The following is a 25,573-nucleotide window of genomic DNA, read 5'->3' as shown; positions in this document are numbered from 1 at the left end:
AATGAACTAAAGGGGATTTAAAACCTATGGATCCCAGAACAAATATGGACTTCAAAAGTGTTAACCTTCAGGGAAAGAGGTTGGATTTTACGGTGGAACAACGTGATCAGTTTTCCCGAATTGCACTTAAATCGTGGTCTGAATGCTCCTGGCTACCTTTTTTTTTTCTTTTTTTGGCTGTGTACTTATCAGGTTGCCTTCATTTCACCCTCATATATGGGGGCAGCTTAAAATCAACCTCAACTCTTCTAATCCTTAAGTGGTGTTTTTCCTCCAAGCTTGCAATTAACCACTGCAGTTTTGCTGTAGGTGCAATGGGATGGCCATCACTGATCATTTGTTCAGTTAGTCTGGTGAACCCTTTCAAGATGGAATCAGCCCAGAATCTGCTGGCAACTTTAAACTGGTATAGATATGCCTTGCCTTTGATCCTCGAGCAACATCTTTCATTAGGCTCATGGAGAGAGAGAGATGGCAAATAAATTTAACAAATAAATATTGTTTGGAGCATCAGGGAAGCCCACTTATTTTTATTTTTTAAAAAATTTGATTTATATGCCGCCCTTCTCCGGAGACTCAGGGCAGCTTACAGTGCGTTAAGCAATAGCCTTCATACTTTTTGTATATTTATACAAAGTCAGCTTATTGCCCCCAAAAACTGGGTCCTCATTTCACCTACCTTAGAAAGGATGGAAGGCTGAGTCAACCTTGAGCCTGGCAAGATTTGAACTTACTTTAATTGCAGACAGCTGGTGTTAAATTACAGTGCACTTATTTTGCACTGGTTCCTTCCTCTTTAGAGAGCCAGATTGATGTATTGGTTAAGGCCTGCACTTTAGAAACTAGGAAACTTTAGACATCAAGCCAGCTGAGTGACTATGGAACAGTAATTCTCTATCAGCCCTAGGAAAAGGTAAGAACAAATCACTTGTGAAAATGCTGCCAAGAAAATTGCATGGATTTATCCAGGTGGTTTCAGAAACCAAGACTGACCCGAAGGCTCCCTTCCTCTATACCGGCCACAGCTTCAGATAAAATCAGTTTTCACTTTCCTGTTGTTTCATGGCATAACTCTCCCTGTATCTGTGACTACTTTTGAAGGCCATCTACTGGGAGATTACTGGCTTCCATGTACAGTTGATGAGCCATTGCTGGATTTAGATGGGCCACGGGTCCATTACAGCAGATACTGCTTAGATTCTTAAGTGCATGGTTTGGCTACTTTTGACCTTGGTTCTAGCAGTCATCTATTACATGCCTTGCTTATTTTCAAACCGAGCCCAGTAATCAGTTGGAATCAGTTGCCCCCGGAGATAAGAAGAATCCAGGACCTCAATGCCTTCCGTCGTTCCCTGAAAACCTATCTTTTTCAACAAGCCGGGTTGGCTTAAGAAGAAATTTTAAAATTTTTTAAATTCTTTTAATTAATCTGTGATTCTTAACTTTCGGGCCAAAATTTATATATATTTTTAAATGTTTTAATATTTGTATTCTATGTTTTTTATCTTGGCTGTACACCGCCCTGAGTCCTCAGGGAGAAGGGCGGTATATAAATTGGAAATTAAATTAAATTAAATTAAATCAGCTTTCTTTCATCTGCTATGTTTGGTATAAACAGAACCTAGATTTGCTGACAACATTGGACAACTTTTAGACCTGTGTTAATGCTATTCCAGGAATACCTGTCCAAGAGAGAGCAATTAACTTGTGATATCAATAGATGATCAGGCTTCCTTGAAGATACTTATCCGAAACAGCTGTACCAAATCAGAGTGTTTTGACAGATGATTGAATTGAAAGATTAACTATAACCATGAGTCAAAATTTGCCTCCCTCTCCAGCCCCATTATCATCTCATGTCCAGGAAACTAATTGTTTGTTGTTTTCCTCATAGCAGGTGACATTTGGTGGGAGCACACAGAAATAAATCTTGAGGGCCAATCCCTGTATTTAATAGAGCCTGTGGAATTGAAACAAGGGCAGAATCATTTGTTATCATCTTGCCTACAGGACAGGCATTACTAACAAAGGGAACAAATTTCATACCAGTTTAGTTTTCTGCTCGGTCAAGGACTTCACCTCAGCTGTGAGGCAGAGTCTTATGAAAACATGTTAATGGGAAATAGAAACGATGGTGCCCATGGCAATTGTGGAAATAGCATTTGAGCAATACAGAGGGAAGCAGCATTGAATAATCCGGGGGCGGGGGCGGGGGGGCGGTAGTGTTGTCATAGAATGCACACTGCAGTTTTTATGCTTTGCACAAAATCTCTCTCTCTCTCTCTCCTCTCTCACCTTCTCTCTCTCTTTTTGCTTGAGTGAAAGACCGTGAACTTTGGATAAGCAGGAATTGGGGATATATATCTTAGCTTTTGGAGAAAGCAGTTCAGTGGAAGGAAAGATTTAAAAGCCAGATAGAACAGGAAGTGTGTGTGTGTGAAAGAACAAAGAAAAAAAAAAGGGAGAGGAGATTGAAAAACCAACCTATATATAAAGACAGAGGGGGTGGTGGAGAGAATGGAGGATTGGTTTATCTTTATTGTTGTCCAGTTGCTAAGTTATGCCCAACTCTTTGTGACCCCATGGACTGAAACATGCTAGGTCTTACTGTGAAGATAGGAACTATTGCAAGCTAATGCAAGACAAAGACTTCTGTTACAACTAATATCAATAGTACTTGTAGCATTCGCTCAGTGGTTTGCAAATATCAATGTATTGCCCCCAACAACCTGGGTCCTCATTTTACTGACCCTTACTGATCCTGGAAGAATGGAAGGCTGAATCAACTTAGAGCTGGTCAGGACCGAACTCCTGCCTATGGGCAGAGTTAGCCTGCACTCTGCATTCTAACCACTGTACACTATGGCTCCAGAATGAGAACCAAAGTTGTAACCCAGCATTCTATTTTCCCAGTGCCAGCCAGATGCCCATAAGCAGCTTGCAAGTAGAAATAAGAAGACTTCTCTTGCTATTGTTCCTCAGGAACTGATGTTAAGAAACATGTTGTTTCTCATGTAATATGCATATCTCTGTCTCTCTCTTATATGTGTAGTATAGTAAACTATAGTAAACATATATAGTAGTCTCAGATTGTCAAAAGTGTATTATCCACTTTTAAAGCCATCTATAATGGTGGCTATCATTATATCTTGTGGCAAAATTCATAATTTGTCTCACTATTACTAAAAGTGGCTTCCTGAAAATAAGTTGTGTAGAATCTACCAAAGACTATTCACTAACAAAATGGAATGGAATCACCATACAATATTATTGATTGATTAACTATACTTTTAGGTTGCTCAATATCTCTCTACAGCGTGTAAATCAATTCAAACAGATTTTTTTTTTTACAAAAACCTATGTAATAAAAATGGAAACTAGAACAATAGGTAACAGTATACCTCTTATTTCACTGAATGTAAGTTTAGTATACCTCACCGATTTACCTACTGGTTTGTTATTATTTGAATTCTGATCCAGAAAGGCAAATTAAAAAGTTATATGTTGATTCTGAAAATAAAAGTTAAATCTGCAGTAGAGTAAATGTTATGAAAAGCCCAACATGTATACATGATGTAATAAAATGTTAACTAATACAGAGAATGTTGAATAGATTCTTTCTTTCTTTTACCTCTACATTTCCTCTGTGAAATGGATTTGGTAACATTTCAATCCCTTGTAGTTTGGGACAATATTGACTGTCTGGGATAGAAGCAATTTTGACTACTTTGATGGATGACATAATTGCAAATGAATGGGTTGAGGGACAGGTTGGTAGCACTACTGGTGCTCACAGATCTCTGAAATGGTTTTGAGATTCAACTGATTAAGGATGAGAAATTAGATCTTTCTTTTGGAGGTCACTATCTCATTGTGTCAATTTGTTTTGCTTTCCGTGTGTGTATTTTTTGCAAGCAATTTGTTCCTCAGTAAAATGGGAAAAAATGTGCATGTGTTTCAAATCTGCATGATTAAATAAATTTGATTAGTTTATTTGTGTCTTTTGAGCCCAGAATTCTGAAAAGTGGTATGCATGTTCTCCTATACATTAGGCAAAGGTAAAGGTTCCCTTCGCACATACGTGCTAGTCGTTCCCGAATATAGCGAGCGGTGCTCATCTCCGTTTCAAAGCCGAAGAGCCAGCGCTGTCTGAAGATGTCTCTGGGGTCATGTGGCCGGCATGACTTAATGCCAAAGGCACACGTAACACTGTTGCCTTCCCACCAAAGGTGGTCCCTATTTTTCTACTTGCATTTTTTACGTGCTTTCGAACTGCTAGGTTGGCAGAAGCTGGGACAAGTAATGGGAGCTCACCCCATTACACGGCACTAGGGATTCGAACTGCTGAACTGCCGACCTTTCGATCGACAAGCTCAGCGTCTTAGCCACTGATCCACTGCATCCCCTTAAATTTAAATCTAAAATCCATGCAGGAGCCAGTTTGGTGTAGTTAATGCATTAGGCTAAAACCAGGAGACTGTAAGTTCAAGTCCTACCTTAGACACAAAGCCAACTGGGTGACTTTGGACCAATTACTCTCTCTCAACCCTAGGAAGTAGGCAATGGCAAACTATTTCCCTTTAAAACAATAAAAATGTTTATTACATTTTAAAACTCAGAAGAAAAAACAAATACAAATCATAAACATATACATATAGTGCAGAGAAAAAAAGAAGGGGGAAAGCAAAAAATAAATAAATATGAAGAAATGATTTTCCCCTTTATTAAGACAAGAATAATTTCAGTAACTGATCACCTTTTCTAACATTTAAACAAAAAATATTTTCCTCCTATATCTCATCTTGTATTAACAAATAATAAAGCCTCATTATTATCTTTATCAGCAAATGTCCATTAACAGTTAATAGAAATATATGTTAACCTTAAACAAATAAATCAATTTCATATTCATTTCCTGTACATAGCAACATAATTTTCTCTAAAAATGCAACTAAAAAAACCCTTCTTCCCCTATTTCATATTTCATATCTGTAAACAGAACTTTAAAGCCTTGTCATTCAAAGCGAATCAAGAAAAATTCCACTAAGATCTACCATAAACAACATATTGAGGATCTTGACCTTTAATCCCTTTAAATAACATCCCACAAATTAATTCCTTATCATTTTCTCTTTATCTCCTCTCATAAACTCTTTTGCAAATTTAACACTTTCCTTTAATAACTTATCATTTTCTCTAAAAAATACAATGACAAAAAATTCTTATAATGGCAAACCACTTCTGAAACCTTGCCAAGAAAACTGTAAGGATGTTGCAGACGGTCATCAGGAATCAACACTGACTTGAAGGTACAAATAAAATTTAAAAATGTATATATATATAATTTTTATGAGTGTGTTTTTCCATGTTCACTTCTATTGACCATGGAAACAATCAGTCAATCAGAATAAAGATGGAAGGGAATTTGGAGATCTTCCAGTCCAATCCCTGTTCAAGCAGGAGACCCTACACCATTTCAGTGAAGTGACTGTCCAATCTCTTCTTAAAAACTTCCAGTGATGAAGCGCCTACAATGGCAAACTGTTCCACTGGTTAATTGTCCTCACTGTTGGGAAGTTTCTCCTTAATTCTAGGTTGCTTCCCTCCTTGACTAGTTTCCATCCATTATTTCTTGACCTGCTTTGGAAAATAAGTTGACTCCCTCCTCTTTGTGCCAGCCCCTAGAATACTGGAATACTGCTATCATGTCCCCTTAGTCCTTCTTTTCTCTAGACTAGCCAAACCCAAATCCTGCAACCATTCTTCATATGTTTTAATCTCCAGACCTTTAATCGTCTTAGTTGCTCTTCTTTGCATTTTTTTCCAAAGTCTCAACATCTTTTTTGTAATGTGGTGACCAAAACTGAATGCAGTATTCCAGATGTGGCCTTACTAAGGCTTAATAAAATCATGTGATTTTTGATTCTATGCCTCTGTTCATATTGTATTAGCTTTTTTGGCTGCCCCCGCACACTGCTAGCTCATATTTAAGTGTTTGTCCACTAGAACCCATTTGGGAATTCTTCTTGATCGTTTGGCCATATTGGCTTGAGAAAGTCCAATGTTATGGTGACCGTAGCAAGATTATGTACAGATGTCTATGGAAATTCTCAGTCATCCAGATCATGGTTGTCCCAAAGGTTGCTTTTTCAAAAGGCAACTGGACTTTGTTCTTTCCTGAAGATGTTTTGCTTTTCATCCAAGAAGCTTCAGTTCTGACTGAAGAAGCTTCTTGGATGAGAAGCAAAATGTCTTCAAGGAAAAGAATGTCCAGTTGCCTTTTGAAAAAGCACCTTTGAGACCTTACTGTACAGAGCTAAGAAGATGCTTGGCTTCTCTTTCATACCTCTTAAGGCTTCACTAGGGTAAGTCATGAGAAAGAACACCATTTCAGCTCTCATTTCCAGTGGCTTATCCCAGAAAAGCTGTCAAACTCAGCCTAAGAACAGTTTTGAAATGAAAGGATCAACAATGTGAAGCATAAGCCCAATGAATCACGGATGGAAACATTGGATGATCCAGACTAAGTTGCATTCTTCCCTCGTGAGCTAAATCCAAAAAAACCCTTTGAACATGGAAATCTATAGAGCTATATGGGTGGTCTGACTTGAATGGTGGTTGGAAAACTTCAATCTCAATGCAGAATAAATGATTGATATATGTAGTGGAAATATTATATCAATTAGAAAAGCTGCTATTGCATTTTTGGGCCCACCTGAAAGTATTGATAGTAGCTCTAGAAAGGCAGGAATGAGAGCATCCACTTACACTTAGACATAAACTGTTTCAACTACTACCCTCAAAACGAAGCTATAGAGCACTGCACACCAGAACAACTAGACAAAAGAACAGTTTTTTCCCGAACGCCATCACTCTGCTAAACAAATAATTCCCTCAACACTGTCAAACTATTTACTAAGTCTTCACTACTATTAATCTTCTCATCATTCCCATCACCCATCTCTTTCCACTTATGACTGTATGACTGTAACTTTGTTGCTTGTATCCTTATGATTTATATTGATATTGTTTCCTGATTGCTTATTTCTACCCTATGACTATCATTAAGTGTTGTACCTTATGATTTTTGATGAATGTATCTTTTCTTTTATGTACACTGAAAGCATATGCACCAAGACAAATTCCTTCTGTGTCCAATCACACTTGGCCAATAAAAATTCTATTCTATTCTATTCTATTCTATTCTATTCTGTTCTGTTCTGTTCTGTTCTGTTCTGTTCTGTTCTGTTCTGTTCACTTCTACTTGCTCCAAGCTATGACCACTGGAATGCCATTAGAGGAAAATATCTATGTTTGCCAAATAAATATATTATGCCAAACCAGCCTTTGTTGTTTGGAAATAACTCATCTATAATCTCATAGTCACTTCCACATCGCTATGTCAAAACATTCACATATAAATATATAAAGTTTCAAATGCAAAACATTGTAAAATACAACCTTTGTGCTTGATTGCAAAACACACTGAGTATAAAATTTATGTTACAAGGTAGTTGGCTGGCAACATGGCCGACTGAAAGAATAACATTAGAAATATGGCCTTTCAAAATCCAAAAAGTTTGGATTTTTGGAGAATCTAGGAATTCTCCAGAAAGTGTCACTTTGTTCTCATACTTAATAAAAAAAAATAATTCTGTAGAATATAAGCATGTCTCAATTAAAGCCTGTATAGAAAATAAACCTTGCAATAACTAAGCTAGAATGGGAAGAGCTCCTTCATACTGCTGTACCAAATCTTGCAAAGGAATGAAATAAGAGAGTTTGAGCATATTTCAAGTCTTTCTTTGCTTAAGCAAACCCACCTAGTATGGGCTTGCCTAGGTGTTAAGCAGTGGTGGGATTCAAATAATTTAACAACTGGTTCTATGCTCTAATGACCGGCTGAGTGGGAGTGGCCATGGTGGGCATGGCCAGGGAGTGTGACAGGCAGCACTCGGCCACCTGCAACCCCCTGGGAGCAAAAATGGGCTGTGGGGGACGATGCCCCCCTGCACCCATTTTGGGTTTATAGGCCTCCCTGCAGCCTCCTGAGAGCAAAAATGGGCCACCAAGGAGCCATGCCGCATCCCCCGTGCCCTATTTTAGGCCTAGTAGGCCTCCATGCGCTTACCTGGGAGCCAAAATAGGGCATGTGGAGACTGCGGGGAGGGGGGGGGGAGTGGCCAGCCAGTAATTTAACAACCAGTTCTCTTGAACTGGCCCAAACCGGCTGGTGTTAACTAAACATGACCCAGCAGGGATTGTGAAGATTTGTGGTGCAGCTTCTAGATGCCCATAAGTGCAACTGTTGCAGAATTCCAGAAAAACTGATCCCTCATTCACATGGTCTAAGCTGGACCATATAATCAAGATCGTGTATTACTTCTCTTCACTATTGTAAAGAAAGTTGTGGAAAAAGTCTCATAAGCATTAAAAAAAAAAAAGAGTGCTGAGGAAGTTGGCACCTGTAATGGGAGCATAATAAAAAGGACTGTAAGCTCTAATTCTGTCCCAATATAGTTCCATTCATATGGAAAAAATAGTAATTTTGTTGAAATGTATTCCTACCCAGGATGGGGAGAGGAAAAGCTTGGGCGTCATTAGATCATACATAAATTAAAGTGCTCAGCAGGTTAATTAAGGTAATTAACAGATCTTAGTTAACATAAACAAAATAACATTTGCAAACATACCAGAAGTTCCAAGCACAGCAGAACAGCTGCATCTCTCTTCAGTCTTCTGAATGACTTTAAAAATTGGCAAACTGGAGCTTCATTGGAGAGAGAGAGAAAAAGATAATAACCATAGGAATGCAAATTAACAAAGCTAAATTAACACATTTAATAAGCACTCCAGTTCCAAAAAGGAAGAAAAAAAAGGAAATAGCATGTTCAGATATACTTGACAAAAAAGTCTTCTTGAATTGGACTGTCTCTCCTTAACCATTTAATTCCCATTAGTAGAATTTCAAGACAGGCAGATATTCTCCATATTTTTTTCAACGGTCATGTCCAACTGACTGTCTTGTCTTTTTTCCTTCTATCCATTAGTTGAGAGTTTTTAATTCTCCCAAATACTAAATGTCAGAGTTTCTTGCAAAAATCAAATCCAGAAGCATACACAGATAACTGATTCAGCAGGATTCATTAACTTCTCTTTACATACATAATAATACATGAAGGTAAATGTACAATACCAATATAGAAGATTCTTCCAATGTAGCAGTTACAAGCAAAACACAAGGCAGGAGAGAACAGTTAGTTTCATTTCAGCAGAGTAAGCTAGTTTCAGTTTCTCTGCACAGACTCAGAAGCTGCAGACTAAGACACACCCTGGCTCCAGTCTGTTTCAGCTCCCATTGGCTGACTTAGTTGCTATGCCTATTCATTGGCTGACCTTGTTACCATGTCTTTGCCAGTTCATGAATAAAACATACACTAAAAACATACTTCAAGTGTTGCTTAAGATGTTGTTCTGAGATATATACAGTAATATTCTACCAATATCTACTACATAAATCCAAGTCCAAAAACACTAGAGAATTCCTGGAAGCCTGGCACTCAGATAAATTGGTCATTATAGGCACATAGAGATAAACAACATCTGCATATAATTCAAAAGAGACAATCAAAAAGTTAAAAAGGAAACAACATTCATCCAGCAATCAACATTCAGATGAGTAGAGATTAACACCAAGATTAACACTAAACTAACAAACAAGAAGCAAACAATACCCCAATCAAGGAACTACCAACTCAAACAAACAAGCAAGCAATAAACAGCCCAATCAAGAAATCACCAAGTTGATTACCACCAACACTGCAGGTCAAACCACTAGCGCAAACACTACTCCCTTAATAGCACAGATAATGTTACCTAGTTTGGTAATGACATTTTTGCAATTATAACCAAAAATAACCAAGCTCAGAGAGCACCAAGCATGTTTAAAGATAAGTCAGATAAATGTTGGAAATGTCACCAGATACCTGGGTCTTATTATCATATGTGGTGGACATGTGTAGAAGAAGAAAAAATGGACAAAAATACATACATGGCTGGAAAAGATGACAAAGCAGCACATTGATTAAAAACCAGAAATATTTTTGTTGGGGATTTTACCTGAAACCTATAGTAAATGGAATGCAGATTTAATTATTCATGTATTAACTGCAGCTAGAATTGTATTTGCACAAAACTGGAAAAGTGAAGAGATCCCAAATGATGAGAATGTGATTAGGAAAATATTAGAATGTGCAGAAATGAATAGATTAACACTTGCAATTAAAAATAAAGAACAAACTGAATATTATATGACATGGGAATTATTTTATCAATGGTTAGAGAATAAAAATGGAAGTTAAAAACAAAAGAAAGAGATTAGTGAAATGTAGAAAATATGTTAAGATAGAGATGTTAACAATATGATGATTGTTATTATTATGACTATTAGGATTATTATGTTTAATATTATTATCATATTCTTATCAGAAGATATGTAAAAATGGGAAAATGAACAAATTTATTATGCTTAATATTACTGCTGTAAGATCAGAGAATTATTATCAATGTAATGAATACTGTTGTAAGTTTTGATGGTTATTGCACAGAGATATTTGTACCCAGACGACACACTGTTGAATAAAAGATGGAATGTTTATATGAAAAAAATAAAAAAAATAAAAAAAGAGAGAGCACCATGCACCCACTGTCATGGTTCTGACTAACGAGCCCAAGCAAATCAGAACTCTGAGACTCAGATCTCTCTCAAAGAACTTCTTTATTGGGCACATCATATCAGCACGATTAAATGTAAAACTAACTAAATATTTCCTGCAGTTTCAGTATAATTAAAATGGAAATAATTCCCTCCCCAAAAATCCTAGGTCATGTTGGCCAATTAGGTTAATTGGCGGGCTCTTCAGGCACTCCTCCCGTCTCTATCTACTCCCTTTAGAGATGACCTTGGTTCCCACGAGAAAGTTCTGTGATTTGTCTAGCAATGCATTTCATCCTCCTTCTCCCTCCCCACTCCATGTAGCAAATGAAGAATAGAAAAAATGGCTTCGGCCAGGTTCGATTCGAAGTTGACACCCACACTTGAGGTACAAATATTTTCTTCTACTGTATCTACTACATAGTCTAGAAATATACTGTTTTGTATTTTTGATATGCTTAATTCCACCATATAATTCTTGTGACAATACTTTTATCAAATGAGAGGCATGTGGAGCAGCACTCATGTCATGAAGATTACTTCAGAAAAGTTGTCTACAACAGTTCAAAATTAGGGCCCTTCGAAATGAAGGTTTCTGTCCAGATGATCCAGATTGTTGTCTAGAAACAGCCTCAAATATGTTGACTTTCAGTCAGTCCATGCAACAATGGATATTTGTCTTTTCAGACAATGGCATGATATCTTCAGGAAATCTGAAGTTTTTTGCTTTTATTCTGCACATACAGTAAATTATTTCGCAAAAAGCTGCTAATTATTTTCTATGGGTCCTGATCACCTCTCATAGAGATTGCTAAAACTGGATTGAAATCCATCAAGCAAGGAAAGTGAAAAAATAAATAAATTCTCATCCATATTTTCATTCTTTGCAGATGTTGTTGAACTGTAAATTACAGCATATGTTATCTTTGTCTGTATTAGTTTCCCCAGTTTTAAGGAATCTGAAGAAAAACCTTAATGAAATTAATAATTTTTTTTATAATCAGTGTAATAGCTTATTCCAAAACTGACAAAGTTCTTGTTGATCTCCTTTGATATATTTGCTTTTCTGCAGAAGTTTTGACTGCTAAGGAATGGCAGGTCAAAGCAACAAATGGGGTTTCCTAGTACAAGAGATAGTAAAGTGGTATAAGGAAAATGGAACCATAGACTGTTACCAAGAAGAAGGAAATTATCCAGCAGATGGCATTCTTCTCTCATAGAACCAATATTTATTTTACTCAGGTGATTATATGTCATAGACCATTGGAAAAATAAATAGATCAACTCAACCCACCATTGACTCAATTGTCCAAGTACTGGACATGGAAAGGAAAAATTAAGAATGGGTCAATTTTATTGTTTCACTGTCTTCCAATTTTTTTTATTTATCTCAGGTTCTTTTCATCCATTTTATGACACCCCCCCCCCCAAAAATGTGGTATCAAATATTGAATAATATGAAATTTTTGCCCATCCCTATTATCTTAAAAATTGCAAAAAGCATTGAGGAGGCATGAGATAAATTAAGTGTCACAAATATGGTGGAATACATCATATGATATCCAGGCATTCAGGTTTTTAGCATGCAAACGACTGTCTCTGAATAGGCAAATCAGTCCCTAATTGACACTTAAAATCTCAACTCCTTTCTGAGCTGTTGTTGAAGATATGTAGAAATTTGTTAAGATCTTATAAAACATAATGAACATCCTGCTGGACCACATTAATATCCCATCTAGCTCATCCTTCTATATGGAGGAAATTTATTTAGGAAGTTCCCAATGAATGAGAAGAATGATGCTATGGAGTACTGGATCACATAAGTATGGAAGAAATGTGATGTTCCACATATTGCTGACTAATAACACCAGTCAACTGAACTAATATAGGTAAAGATAACATATGCTGTGATATACAATTCAACAACTTCTGCAAATCCTAAGGTGCCTATCAGTGGTGGGTTTCTCCCGGTTCCGCCCGGTTCCACCGAGTAGCAGTGGACAGTAGCAGTAGCAGTCAGTAGCAGTGACGATATGACATCACTGAACCGGTTCTGCCCCCCGCCCCCCACCCCCCTGCATTATTCTTACCTTTTATTTGGCCCCAGCCCCAATCTATTGCTGTTTCCTGAGTCTCAGCTGATGGCTAGAGGGAAAAAAACTGTTTAAACTCTTGCCGCTGGGCTTCAAAGGGCCGCCCTACAGCTGATCAGTGTTAAAAGAAAACAAACGAGTAGATTGGTGCCTGCAAAAATAAATGGGTAGACCAGTGCCTCCAAAAACAAATGAGTAGACCGGTACAGCTCTGCAAGCAGTTAAAAGCCTGGTAAACCAGTACCTCTGCTAAATCCTAACGAATTGTCACATGACCATCAAGCCACGCCCATAGAATAAGCCACACCCACAGAACCGGTAGTAAAAAAATTTAGAACCCACCCCTGGTGCCTATCGCCAATCTCATCTTTCTTGATATCTCATTATTCTGATGCCATGAAAAAAGTATTATAGTTCCCATGTTGACCAGGAGGCAAATGACCTTTGTACTATAGTTAGCATAGTGAAAATTATGCAATTATGGTACTTTTTAAAAGTTAGGATCTCTATCGAGTCACCAGTATTAGATTGGCACATTGTTTATGTGTGTTTCTGAGAGTGGGAATCTAACTCGAGGAAGGATTAGTGAAGCAGTTTTCATAACTATAAAAGAAAGGAGATTTATTTGCAGGAAATGTATTATAGGAATAAACAAAGAATAATGCTAGCTAATAGATCCTCTCAGGAGAAGGATCAAAGATGTGTTAACATGAGAAGAAAGGCAGATGGAATCAACCTCAAACCAGTAATCTCTTAGATCAAGAGTGGGCAAAATGAGAGTCAAAGAGAATAAAGGAATTAATACTTATCTTTCTGTCTACAGCCCACTGCTTTCTTGCAATCAGTAGGTCATGGAGTGCCAAAGAGTCAACAACACTAGATTTGCACTTTCAACATGCAACTCCCGGTAAGTTTCATGTCACATTTTATTCTTAGTATAGATTTAAGTTGGCATATGATTCAGTTGCCTTTGCAATGAAGTTTATCATGTTGCTGATGGGCAACACTTAATCTTCCCCCTGGTACAGCTGACAAAGCGAGGAGAGCCCATGGCCTAGAGCAGTGATGGCTAACCTTTTTGCCGTTGCGTGTCAAAAGCGTGGGTCACACGGAGAAAAAGTGGGGGGAGGCACATGTGTGTGTGCCCACACCCATAATTAAATGTGCCCTGCCCCCCTGCACATGCGCGTGTGACACCTCCCCACACACTTCCCCCGCTTTTGGCACGCGATGGCACGGTGGGCCCAGTAGGCCCGGTTTTCACCCTCCCCAGGCTCCAGAGCCTTTCTAGGAGCCTGGGGAAGGTGAAAAAGGCCTTCCCCACCCCCCTGGAGGCCCTCCGGAGTCCGGAAACAGCCCGTTTCCCAACTTCCAGTGGGCCCAGAAAGCCCAAAAATCAGCTGGCTGGCGCACGCATGCGTGCCGGAGCTGAGCTAGGGCAATGCTCGCATGCCCACCGATATGTTTGCCATCACGGGCCTAGAGGTTAATACATCTGCCTAATATGCAAGCGGCCTGGGTTCGAATCCCAGAAAGATATGGCTAGCTGAAGGTAGCTAAACAGCTTGAAATAGCTATACTAGTCCTCTTTAAAATTTAATTTATGTGCAAAAACCATATTACATGATTGATTGAGGAATAAAGACTAACCCAAAGTGGTCAGTTTGGAAATTTGAATCTGGGACTCATGAAAACATACATGTGCACACACACACACACACACACACACACACACACACAGAGAGAGAGAGAGAGAGAGAGAGAGAGAGAGAGAGAGAGAGAGAGAGAGAGAGAGAGAGAGAGAGAGATATTCTGGGGGAATTATGAATCTGTACCCTTCATATTAGAAAATTACATCACAGCTTCAGCTATAAATACTGTACATTTGAGCTTTGCAAGTATTCATAGCAGCCAAAAGATAATAATATATGAGAGGTTCTTAAACATTCTAATTATTAGGAGAAAGAGGATAATCATCAGCTATAGTTACAGGGGGAAAAAAAGTTACTCAGGACCTAAGGAGGGTTGATTCATCTGAGACAAGGCAGAGGAGTGGTCAACTGGCCAAAGTACAGGAAGGGTTGCCTCTCTCCCATAATCATAGTGACCCAATATTACTCGCCAGTCTCCAGTGCCTTCATATAAGGAAATACTTGTATGCTAAAGCATCCCTCCTGCAATTATATAGATAGGTATATTTAGAAAGTACATTTACTTCTACTTGGTGACACATGTAACATCTGAAACAGAGCTGTTATAGAGCACGTCATATCCTAACGAGGTTAGAGAAGTTGCCTTGCATTCTAGAGAGGATGTTGGTGATGTTTGTGACTTTTCACCATATAAACTACCCCTTTGTTAATGAAAAAAAGCTGGCATTTATACAAATGTAGATATTGTTCATTGCACACCAACAGTTGGGCCCACCAGAGTGACAGCCCAAAGTGTGGCCTGTGGTGGTTAAACAAACCCTGTGTTAGTCATTTCTTCCATCATGGTCAGTTGCCTTCCTCATCTGATTCATTTCTTTGAACCTCCATGGAGTAGCAAATGTTGGCCAGATACAACTGGATGACCAATAAGAAAAATATCAGCAGTTCAGCGGGGAAAAGAAAGTTAGACTCAGAAAGTTCTGGAAAAGCCTGCATCCTCTGTTTAGGAAAGCAGATTTGCAGCTTGCGTAAACTTTCATTTCCACCTTATTGAGAAATGTTCAATTTACTGAGCAGCACATATATATAGCAAGTGCTAATAGATAAACCTTCACCTGATCTCCTCTCTTTTCTCTCACACTCCTTAACACACTTCTTCATGCTTCCAACATTTCTAAGCAGTTCTCTATTCTGGTTTTTCTGTTCCTTCATTTTCAGTTGCAGTTGTTTATTTACTCTCCACCTGTCTCTTGATTCTGTCCAGGATATATAATACCCTTCTCCACAGTGGTGAAATCCAATTTTTTTTTACTACCGGTTCTGTGGGCATGGCTTGGTGGGTGTGGTGTGGGCGTGGCTTGGTGGCCGTGGCTTGGTGGCCGTGGCAGGGGAAGGATATTGCAAAATCTCCATTCCCACCCTGGGGCCAGCCAGAGGTGGCATTTGCTGGTTCTCCGAACTGCTCAAAATTTCCGCTACCAGTTCTCCAGAACCTGTCAGAACCTGCTGGATTTCACCCCTGTTTCTCCATCTTTCAATACAGCCTTCTTTTCTAGTCTTTTCCTCTCATCCTGCAATTGTAATAAACATCTCCCCAAATCTTTGATTTAGTCCCACACTTAAGTTTGTCTCTCTTCCTGTTTCATCCACTCCATTATATCACAATGCTATTCCACAAATCCTTTCTTTTTCTCTGGATGACACTGTAGATTAGAGTTTGATTGCAGCCGGTCTGGTCTTCTGCTTTCTCTTACAGTTCTACCATTAGCCAGGTCAATGCAATCTTATTCTGTTTCCTTCACTTCCATTAGTACTTTTTCATGACCTACTATCCATTTTCACACAGAGACCCTTTTATCTTTGTTTTGCATTACATAGTCAAAATATTCTCTAATAACCTTTAATTTTCCAAACTCTCTAAGTCTTACTACCTGACTGCGCTTTCTTTTCTTGCTGGTGCAATTTAGGAAGTAGAGAAGATAGAGAAGGAGCTGTCCCCTGTCTAGAAAATGTTATTTGAAAAAGTGGAGAAAGAGAAAGCTAAAGATATACTAGACCTGTGATGGCGAACCTATGGGTCGCGTGCCACAGGTGGCACGCAGCACCCTTTCTGTGGGCATGCGAGCAATCGCACCAGTTCAGCTCTGCCACGCTCCTACCACCAGCCAGCTGGTCATCGGGCCTCTACCACGCATGTGCGGAGGGTGGGGCATGTGTGGGGAGGCGCATATGTGCTGGGGGTGCGCGCGCATACACTGGGTCAGGATACATGTGAGGGGGCTGCATGCACATTGCACTTTGGGGGTTTGGGCATCCATGTGTACATTCAGGTGCCTGTGTGTGCTTTGGGCACTCAATCCGGAAAAGGTTAGCCATCACTGTACTAGGCAATTATACCATCACCATGAAGGCAGTTAATATTGAACACATTTGCTGATATTGCAATCATCTGTAATACTTTGAGTGGTCATTTGGAAATCTTACTCCCACCTTCACAATGAAGATCTAGACTTATGTTCTGAAAACTATCCCTAGCTCTACTACTTGTAGCTACTGAGTAAGTATATATTCTGCCCCAGCTCCGGATTCCCGAGGATATTGACACACACCAACGGTCCTTATCAAATTTATTAAGTAGCAAGAATAAACCAAAGTCTGGCAAAGGTTGACAACCAGCCCAGAAAACAAGATACAATAAGACTTTTCCAAAAATGCTCTGATGATAATTACAAGTTGTTTCCAGCAAGGAACTTACTAACAGCATGTGACTTAAATAGGCTAAGGGAGTGGCCAATTATCCTCAAGCCTTACTCTCGAGGAGACCTCCTCCTCCTGAGTAGCCACTCCTGCCTTTTGGCAGTCCTGCGTGCTAAAGCATTAAGAAGAGGCTCCTCCACTTCGCTCTCTCCACTTGAAGGAGCCTCTGGAGGTTCTGAAGGCCCTGGCTGAGTCTCTGCCTCTGGCACCACATCCTCTTCAGCCTCCTCGCTGTCTGTCGTGAGCACTGGCTGCGCAGGCTGCTGGCGCGACACCACACCAGCCTCCTTGTCGTCGGGATCAGCCACGATCTGCGCAGGCCGCTGGTGGGCCACAACAGTATATGAAGTTGTAACAGAGATAAGAGATAGGAAAAGAAATCAGATATTATAAGCAAAGGTCCACATGTGCTGGACCCACATTGCTTTAGCCATTAACAAGATTATGGAAACACATCCAAAAGTTTTTTTTTTAAAGTGTGGCCATCTTATATACAATGCATGCATTGATAAGTAGTCATTGTTTTCTCAAACACATTCACACCATGCCAAGCAATTTCATCCCAAGAAAATGTTATTCGGGCACACAAGGCAAAGAGTCAGCTACTGCCACAGCTGTTCTATGCCAAATTATCCATTGTAGCCCTAAATAAAATCCCAGCACTCAGGTTTATAAATGTAACTAGTGGAACTGATCATTGGAAGGTTGGCCCAGATGTGTGGGTTGTTTTTTTTTTTAAAGCATCCATTAGACAAAGAAAGTCCAATGAAACGACTATTATTGCAATTGTCCTCTTGGAAGCAAAGCTGTATTTCAAGACAAAGTAACCAAAGCTGACATTTGGCAATCTTTTTTAAGTAGCCTGTGCTTTTGAAAGAGCTTTATAAAGCCTAATAAATAGCTTTCCAACATTTGGGCCTAATAATTAAAATTAAACATATTCAAGTTGGTGATTTCATTTTGAAGCAATTGATATTTCTACAGTAGGATCAATAGGCAGAGAATCTGTCCTTCAAATGCCTATTCTTTACCAAAGCTAGCCACACCCCAGCAGAGCATAAGAAACTCCATGAGGCTTAAACATATTTCATTGGGTTTTTTTCCAATCTGTATTTTCCTCCCTAATTCCAGGAACAAAATTTGTCACTGAGGCACTAAGGAATCTCTGAAAAGGATTTGTCCTGGTTTCCCGGCAACGGTAACTACACAGAGTGTTCCCGGTTACATTACTGCTTAGAGTAGCCTTCTCTTCATTCAGCACAACTGTTTTCAGATATATCTGGGGGAAAGAAACTGGTTAGACTCAAATTAATAGGGTAAACAGAATCAAAGGGAACGGTGGCAGGCTTGGCTTCTTTCTGCAGTTGGAAAAAGTGCAAGGTCGAAGCAAGCTTTTCCAACCACTGTAGAAATGTCATGGGAAAAGCTAAAATTGGTCAGAATTCTCTCTTTTATGTCTCCTGTAAAAGTAGACAAGGCCAATCCTTCTCACCAGCAGTGCAAATCATTGTAGTACCAATTGTTATGATCTTGAGATCTGATTTTGAACCTATGCATGTAAAAGAATTCAGGATCCTGATTTTAATGGAAGGGAATGCAACCTATTAACTGGGTTCCCCAACATGCTGGACAGAATTGGGCCACTTTCTGGGTTTGCAGTAGACAAGGAAAAAGCAGGAAAAAAACAATGTTCCCCAAACTGTGAAGGGTACCCCCCTTGCAGAGGTAGTATTCATCAGGTTCAGAGCAGTTCTGGAGAACCGGTATAGCGAAAATTTTGAGTAGTTCGGAGAACTGGTAGTAAAAATTTATTTATTATTATTCAGTTTTCTGGGAATTGTTTTAGTTATTAATTTATTTCCAGAAGGGAATGAAGTGTTGGTGCAATTCTTATGCGTATGGATTGTTTAAATGTGTGTAATTAAGAAATGTCCAAGTTTCATGGTACAATCTTCTTCCCAATGGCCTGTAGTCTCTCTAATTTCCCACACTTCAAATACATGTAAAGCAAAAATTGTAATATAATTTCTTCATTTTTAGATAGATTGGTAAATCTGGAGAATAGAGACTGTGAGATATATAGCTCTTAGCAATAGCAATAGCCCTTAGACTTATATACCACTTCATAGTGCTTTACAGACCGTTCTAAGCGGTTTATAGAGTCAGCATATTGCCTTCAATAATTTGTGTCCTCATTTTATGGAAGGATGGAAGGCTGCAAAATGTCAAATCTTGAGCCGATCAAGATCGAACTTCTGGCAGTAGGCAGAATTAGCCTGCAATACTGCACTCTAACCACTGTGCCACCACAGCTCTATAACAGTTACTGTCTTATAGCAATAAAGTAAGTTAGCTAGGAATTACCATCAAAATAAACCCTAGGAAAAAATTGACATTATCTTGGAAGGAAATAGAAATAATACTTCCAGGAATTTGAGGAAATACTTTGGCAGAATATTAGTGTAAATGCAATACTGGATTTCCACCCTCTTAGCTTGAAAAAGAAGGTAAATTTCTCCAAATATAGTTCTTCAGACAGATATCATGATGGTTGATGAAAAGTTTACTGTGAAAAGGGAAGATTTACTTGTACATGGATATAAAATAACATCTCATTAGCTTAGAAACTGGTTTGATATATATCATTAGGGGGAAAGAAAAAATACAGACAATATAGTTTTCCTGTACTAGTAGTGCAGTTGAAGCCAAGTACACACATATTCTCTCTCTACATACTTGGATTTAGTTTAAAAATAAATTCAATTTTTCAAGAAAATGACAACAGGTTTCCACCACCAATTGCAGTCTTCTCCACCAGTTACACTTTATTACTTGATCTTTTGTCATGAATATAGATGGAAAGAAAATAATGCTTTTTTAAAAGCGGAAAGAATTATTTTAGGGTTCAATTTCAAGTTTTCACAACCCCATGGAGGAGAGTTTTGGTTCTATAAGACAGAGATAGGAATTTGGGTTATTACCCAACTCCAGCTGTACAGGAAATATTCAACATATGTTTTATGATTTTTGAAAGGCACACAGAAATTCCTATAACAAAGCTTGGGTAACGGTGTTTCATGACTTTTAAAAATATATATATTTTCCTTTACTCCAATTTTATCATGACAACAATCCTTTGAAGCAGCTAAGACCAAGCAATCATGCTTGAGACTACTTAGAATAACAACGTTGGAAGGGATTCTGGAGGTCTCTGGAGAGTCCAACTATACCATTTCAGACAAATGGCTGTGCAATATCTTCTTAAAAATCTCTAGTGCTGGAGCACCCATAACTTCTGCAGGCAAGTTGTTCCACTGATTAATTGTTCTAATGGTCAGGAAATTCCTTTTTAGTTCTAGGTTGGATCTCTCCTTGATTAGTTTCCACCCATTGCTTCTTGTCCTGCCTTCAAGTGCCTTGGAGAATAGGTTGACCTCCTCTTCTTTGTGGTAGCCCCTGAGATATTGGAACTCTGCTATCATGTCATCTCTAGCCCAGTGGTGGGTTGCCCCCAGTTTGCACTGGTTCTATAGAACCAGTAGTAAAACTGGCGGGAGGCTCCGCCCATCGATCCCAATGTCATCAAAACGCTTCTGCGCATGCACAGAAGAGCACGTGCGCACACGAGCAAAGCGAGTGTGTGCGCATGGCCCTGCTGTGAACTGGTAGTAAAGGTAAGTAGAACCGACCCCTGCTCTAACCCTTCTTTTCATTAAACTAGCCATACCCATTTCCTGCAATCATTCTTCACATGTTTTAGCCAGTAATCCCCTAATCATCTTTCTTGTTTCTTTGTGCTCTTTCTAGACTCTCAACATCTTTTTTTATATCATGGTGACCAAAACTGGATGCAATATTCCCAGTGTAGTTTTACCAAGACATTATAAAGTGGTTGTCAGCCTACGCCTTTACTGCTTTGGCTGCCATGAGAAACGGGTGGGGGAGAATTAGAGAGCGTGGGGGGGAAGCGTGCTGGAGGATTTTTGAAGAAACGAAACCTAATCTCCGAAGTGGCTATCGGGTCAACCGTCATCACGTTCCTGATTGATGACGATGCCAGACATGCTTCCACCTGACCTCTGGAAGACCTTTGGATTGGGTGATTGATGATGGACAGTGGGAGGGGATGCAATCTTCGCGCCTATTACTTTAGTTTCGGCTTTTCCTTGGTTGCGTTCACTTCATTTTCTAGTAAAAGTACATCACTCTATAAATAATGGAGTTTGGCTTATTCTTTCCTGGACTTTGAAGGAAGCACACCTGACAGTGGTACTAACATTTCATATGATCTTTTTCTATCCCTCTGTTAATGCAACCTAGGACTGCATTGGCTTTTTTGGCAGCTGCAGCACACTGCTGGCTCATATTTAAGTGATTGTCCACTAGGATTCAAAGATCCTTTTCACAGTTACTACTATTGAGCCAAGTACCTGCTATTCTATGTAGGTGCATGCAGGAACTATCCAATCTGGTTGAGTAGAGGCAATTTGAGAATTTGTCTTTTATCATTTGGTCTTGGGACCAGATCTTCCAGCATTCTTATTTATGGGTCAGATGAAGAAATAGAAGGAAAGTTCAATCAATTTGCAGATGATCAAAATTTCCAAGATAGCTTGTATCCTGAAAGGCATTTGATTAAAAACTGTATGGATAGATTAGGAAAGTAGGCAGGACATAACAGTAGAAAATTTAAATGTAATATTTAGCAAAAATTATTGAAATAGATGTAGAATGGGGTTGTCATTGGTCACAAGCAAATCTGAGACAGTGGAGTGATGTGCTAGCCACAAAAACAATTGCAGTTTCAGAAATATGCTTTCTAAAGTTTGGACATAGTGCTACGCCTCAGGTACTATGCTTGATTTGGGGTACCACATTGTAAGATTCAGAGAAACTGGAACAATTGCAGGGAAGGGCAAAGAGGATGATCAACAGGGACCAATATATTGAGCCTTATGAGGAGAAACTGATGGAGTTGGATATGCTTAACCTTAAGAAAAGATTACTGAGGGAGCAGAATAAATTAGTTTTCAAGTATCTGAAGAAATGTTCATAGAATATTGAAGAGCTGTGGTGGCACAGTGGTTAGAATGAACTACTGCAGGCTACTTCTGCTGACTGCCAGCAGTTTGGCAGTTCGAGTCTCATTGGATCAAGGTTGACTCAGCCTTCCATCTTTCCAAGGTCGATAAAATGAGGACCCAGATTGTTGGGGGCAATATGCTGACTCTGTAAACCACTTAGAGAGGGCTGTAAAACACTGTGAAGCCGTATATAAGCCTAAATGCTATTGCTATTCAGAGAACGTCAAAATCTATATTTTATCATTCCAGGAGACGGGTTGCAAAATAAGGATCTTAAGCAAGGAAAGGCAAATTGTGGTACAATCTTACAAAAATATTCCTAAAAGTAAGAAAGTTAGGCACAGCAACTAATTACTGTGAGAGGTATTAACTCCTTTTGTGGGATGTGTTAAAGCAGAGGCTAGATAGCCATCAAACAGGGATTTTTTTAAAAAAAAAATTGGATTCTGTGTAGAAGATTGGACTTGAAGACCTATTTCCAGCTTTGTGATTCTGTGGTGCATGCCCTGCTTAGATATATACATATATATATCATTTTTATGTAATAAAACTGTGAGGAGCTTTTCTTTCCTCTAAACAATCCCATGATGCTAGTGACCTGTTGGTTATTCGTAGGTAGAAAGCAACTATCTATTCTTGAATAAGTTTTACATATACATGAAGGTTTCTTTTTGAGCAAGACTTAATACAGAAGGTTTCAGTTTAAATGAGGAACAGTTGGTATACAAAGAAAGTCTCCCCATTATTGACAATTGTGCTGTAACTATGGAGACCAACTCCTGAGTGATGTGTCTAGTGTGATTTGTATTACATGTGAAAATGCAACATCCGAATAGAACTTTTATAATGATCCTGTGGTTAAAAGGATGCAATCATTCCAAATCTTTTTCTTCAGATAACGGTAGAAATATTCAATAAATCATCCTGTTTTCTTCTGATTGATAAGCAGTTTAGATATAACCTAAAGGGGAAAACATTTTGGCTTTATTTTACTTATTATAACAATTGGTGAGGCCAATTAACTGTATTATATTTTCAAATAAATTTAATATGAAAGAAAGGAATTCTGAAAGTGGAATGTTGCTTCCACAATATTATCTCTATTTTCCATTCCATATTTTTCTTTAAAAAATAAAAATAAAAAGTTATCAAACTAAATTAGAATTCTGAATGGACTCTGGCATGGCATTAAGATTATCAAACTAAATTAGAACTCTGAATGGACTCTGGCATGGCATTAAGATTTTCTGGGCAAAAAAAAAATTATGCGAAGAATATAAGGGATTATATAATTTCATTTCAATTTCTCATATCTACCTTATTTGCTTTAAACAAGCTTGGCAAAATAAACTTTCAGTAATAAACATTGCAAACAAATAATTTAATCTAAAATTTCTACACATGCTAGTCTATGAAATATGTCCACACTGGTCCAGCTTTCAGTGGTTTGTAAACTCAACAGTTTCTCAAGCTCTTTCAGATATTACCATCAAAATTGCCCATCCAAGCACTAGTTGCATAGTGTGTCCCATTATAAAAATAGCTGTTAGATTGGGACGTTTTGACTCACGTACCTGTTCTTCCAGAACTCTGAATGGCCTTTAGATTAATCCGCACATGGAGTAACAGGGCCAACCATCTTGAAAAAAAGTTGAGTTGGATATTTGGTCTGTGTTGATTTTGAAGGTAGACTTCACTTTGCCAAGCATTTGCGGACAAGCAAAGGATCTTATCACAAAAGATTGAAACAGCTGTATCTTCTGGAAGGCTCATTTTGGCTGTTCCAAGGACTTTCTTGCTTCATCTGCATTTGTCCATCCACGGATAATATTCCACTGGGTCTGCCAGGGAAGTGAAATGGCAACGCACACATGCATATGTGGAGATAACCTGGCTTCACTCAGCAGCATTCTGAGCCTCACTCGTGCCAATGTGTGAACTGTCCTTTGAAATTCTTTGCACAGCTCCCTCAGTTTTGCTCAGTTGTTTTAAGTCTGTTCTAGCAGCATTTTGGTGATAAGCCCCTCCCTGCAAAGCATTTTTACATTCAAATTATTTTGATAGGATTGTAAGAACAGGCCAAACAAAATAGCTCAATATTCTTGAAGCAGAGTCTTTTTCAAGAAAGAAGACATTATTTTTTAAATTGTAATTAATTTCTGGTTTGTTTGTTTTTTGGCCAGTCAATCAACAAAAGCCTTCATTTTGAAGGAAGATCAGTCCTTTCAGAATGGTTCCTTAGATCTTTAAAAAACATGCTCCAGGTGTTTCCCTTTTTTTTACAGGTAAATCATGTCCAAAAAGAAAGAATTTGTTTTGGTACAATGCCAAGTTATGACATTCTTGTTACGTTTCTAGCTTGATAGTCTTTAAGAATCAATAATTAACAGCCTGAAATTTTAGTGGATGATTACAATATCTTCCACTTCAATCATTAATGAACAAAGCAGTTTTTCTTTTCCTTTTTGGAAATTAGCATCTTCCAAAAAGTACTCTTCAATATCTTCATAAACAACTTAGAGGAGGGAATAGAAGGAGAATTTACCAAATTTGCAGATGATACTAAGCTGGCAGGAATAGCTAACATCCTAGAACAGGGGTGGGCAAATGTGGCTCTTTTACAACCTGTGGACTTCAACTCCCAGAATTTCTGAGACAGCCAAATTGGCTCAGGCATTCTGGGAGTTGAAGTCCACAGGTTGTAAAAGAGCCACATTTGCCCACCCCTGCCCTAGAAGATAGGCTCAAGATCCAGATGGATCTTGACAGACTTGAACACTGGGCCCTATCTAACAAAATGAAATTCAATGTAGAGAAAAGTAAAGTCCTACACATAGGTAAGAAAAACCAAAAGTACACATATAAACTGGGTGAAACCAGGCTTAATAGCAGTGACTGTGAGAGGGATCTAGGAGTCTTAGTGGACAACCAGCTAAATATGAGCCAGTAGCGTGCAGCAGCAGCTAAAAAACCCAATGCAATCCTAAATTGCATTAACAGAGGGATACAATCAAGATCAAGTGAGGTACTAATACCACTCTATAAAGCCTTAGTAAGACCACACCTAGAGTACTGCATCCAGTTTTGGTCACCACGCTATAAAAAGATGTTGAGACTCTAGAAAAAGTGCAGAGAATAGCAACCAGGATGGTTAGAGACTGGAGACTAAAACATATGAAGAACGGTTACAGGAACTGGGCATGGCTAGTCTAGTGAAGAGAAGGACCAGGGGAGACATGATAGCAGTTCCAATATTTAAGGGGCTGCCACAGA

General features: G+C 38.8%; 1 long non-coding RNA gene across 1 annotated transcript in view; it reads right to left on the bottom strand.

Moving 5' to 3' along the window:
• LOC148114952 (uncharacterized) overlaps positions 1-24,424 on the bottom strand; it is a 58,499-nt gene extending 34,075 nt beyond the window's left edge. Inside the window, exons 1-2 of the long non-coding RNA XR_015733436.1 lie at positions 23,875-24,424; positions 8,694-8,770 (exon numbers count right to left, since the gene is read on the bottom strand). This is a non-coding gene — a long non-coding RNA (uncharacterized LOC148114952). The remainder of the gene's footprint in view (positions 1-8,693; positions 8,771-23,874) is intronic.
• Positions 24,425-25,573: the final 1,149 nt, after the last annotated feature.

This window comes from Pantherophis guttatus, chromosome 3 (assembly GCF_059756535.1).
Source record: "Pantherophis guttatus breed Tessera chromosome 3, ASM5975653v1, whole genome shotgun sequence".
Classification (NCBI taxonomy): domain Eukaryota; kingdom Metazoa; phylum Chordata; class Lepidosauria; order Squamata; family Colubridae; genus Pantherophis; species Pantherophis guttatus.
Note: the sequence above shows the minus strand (reverse complement) of the source record. Positions and strands in the feature narration are given on the sequence as shown.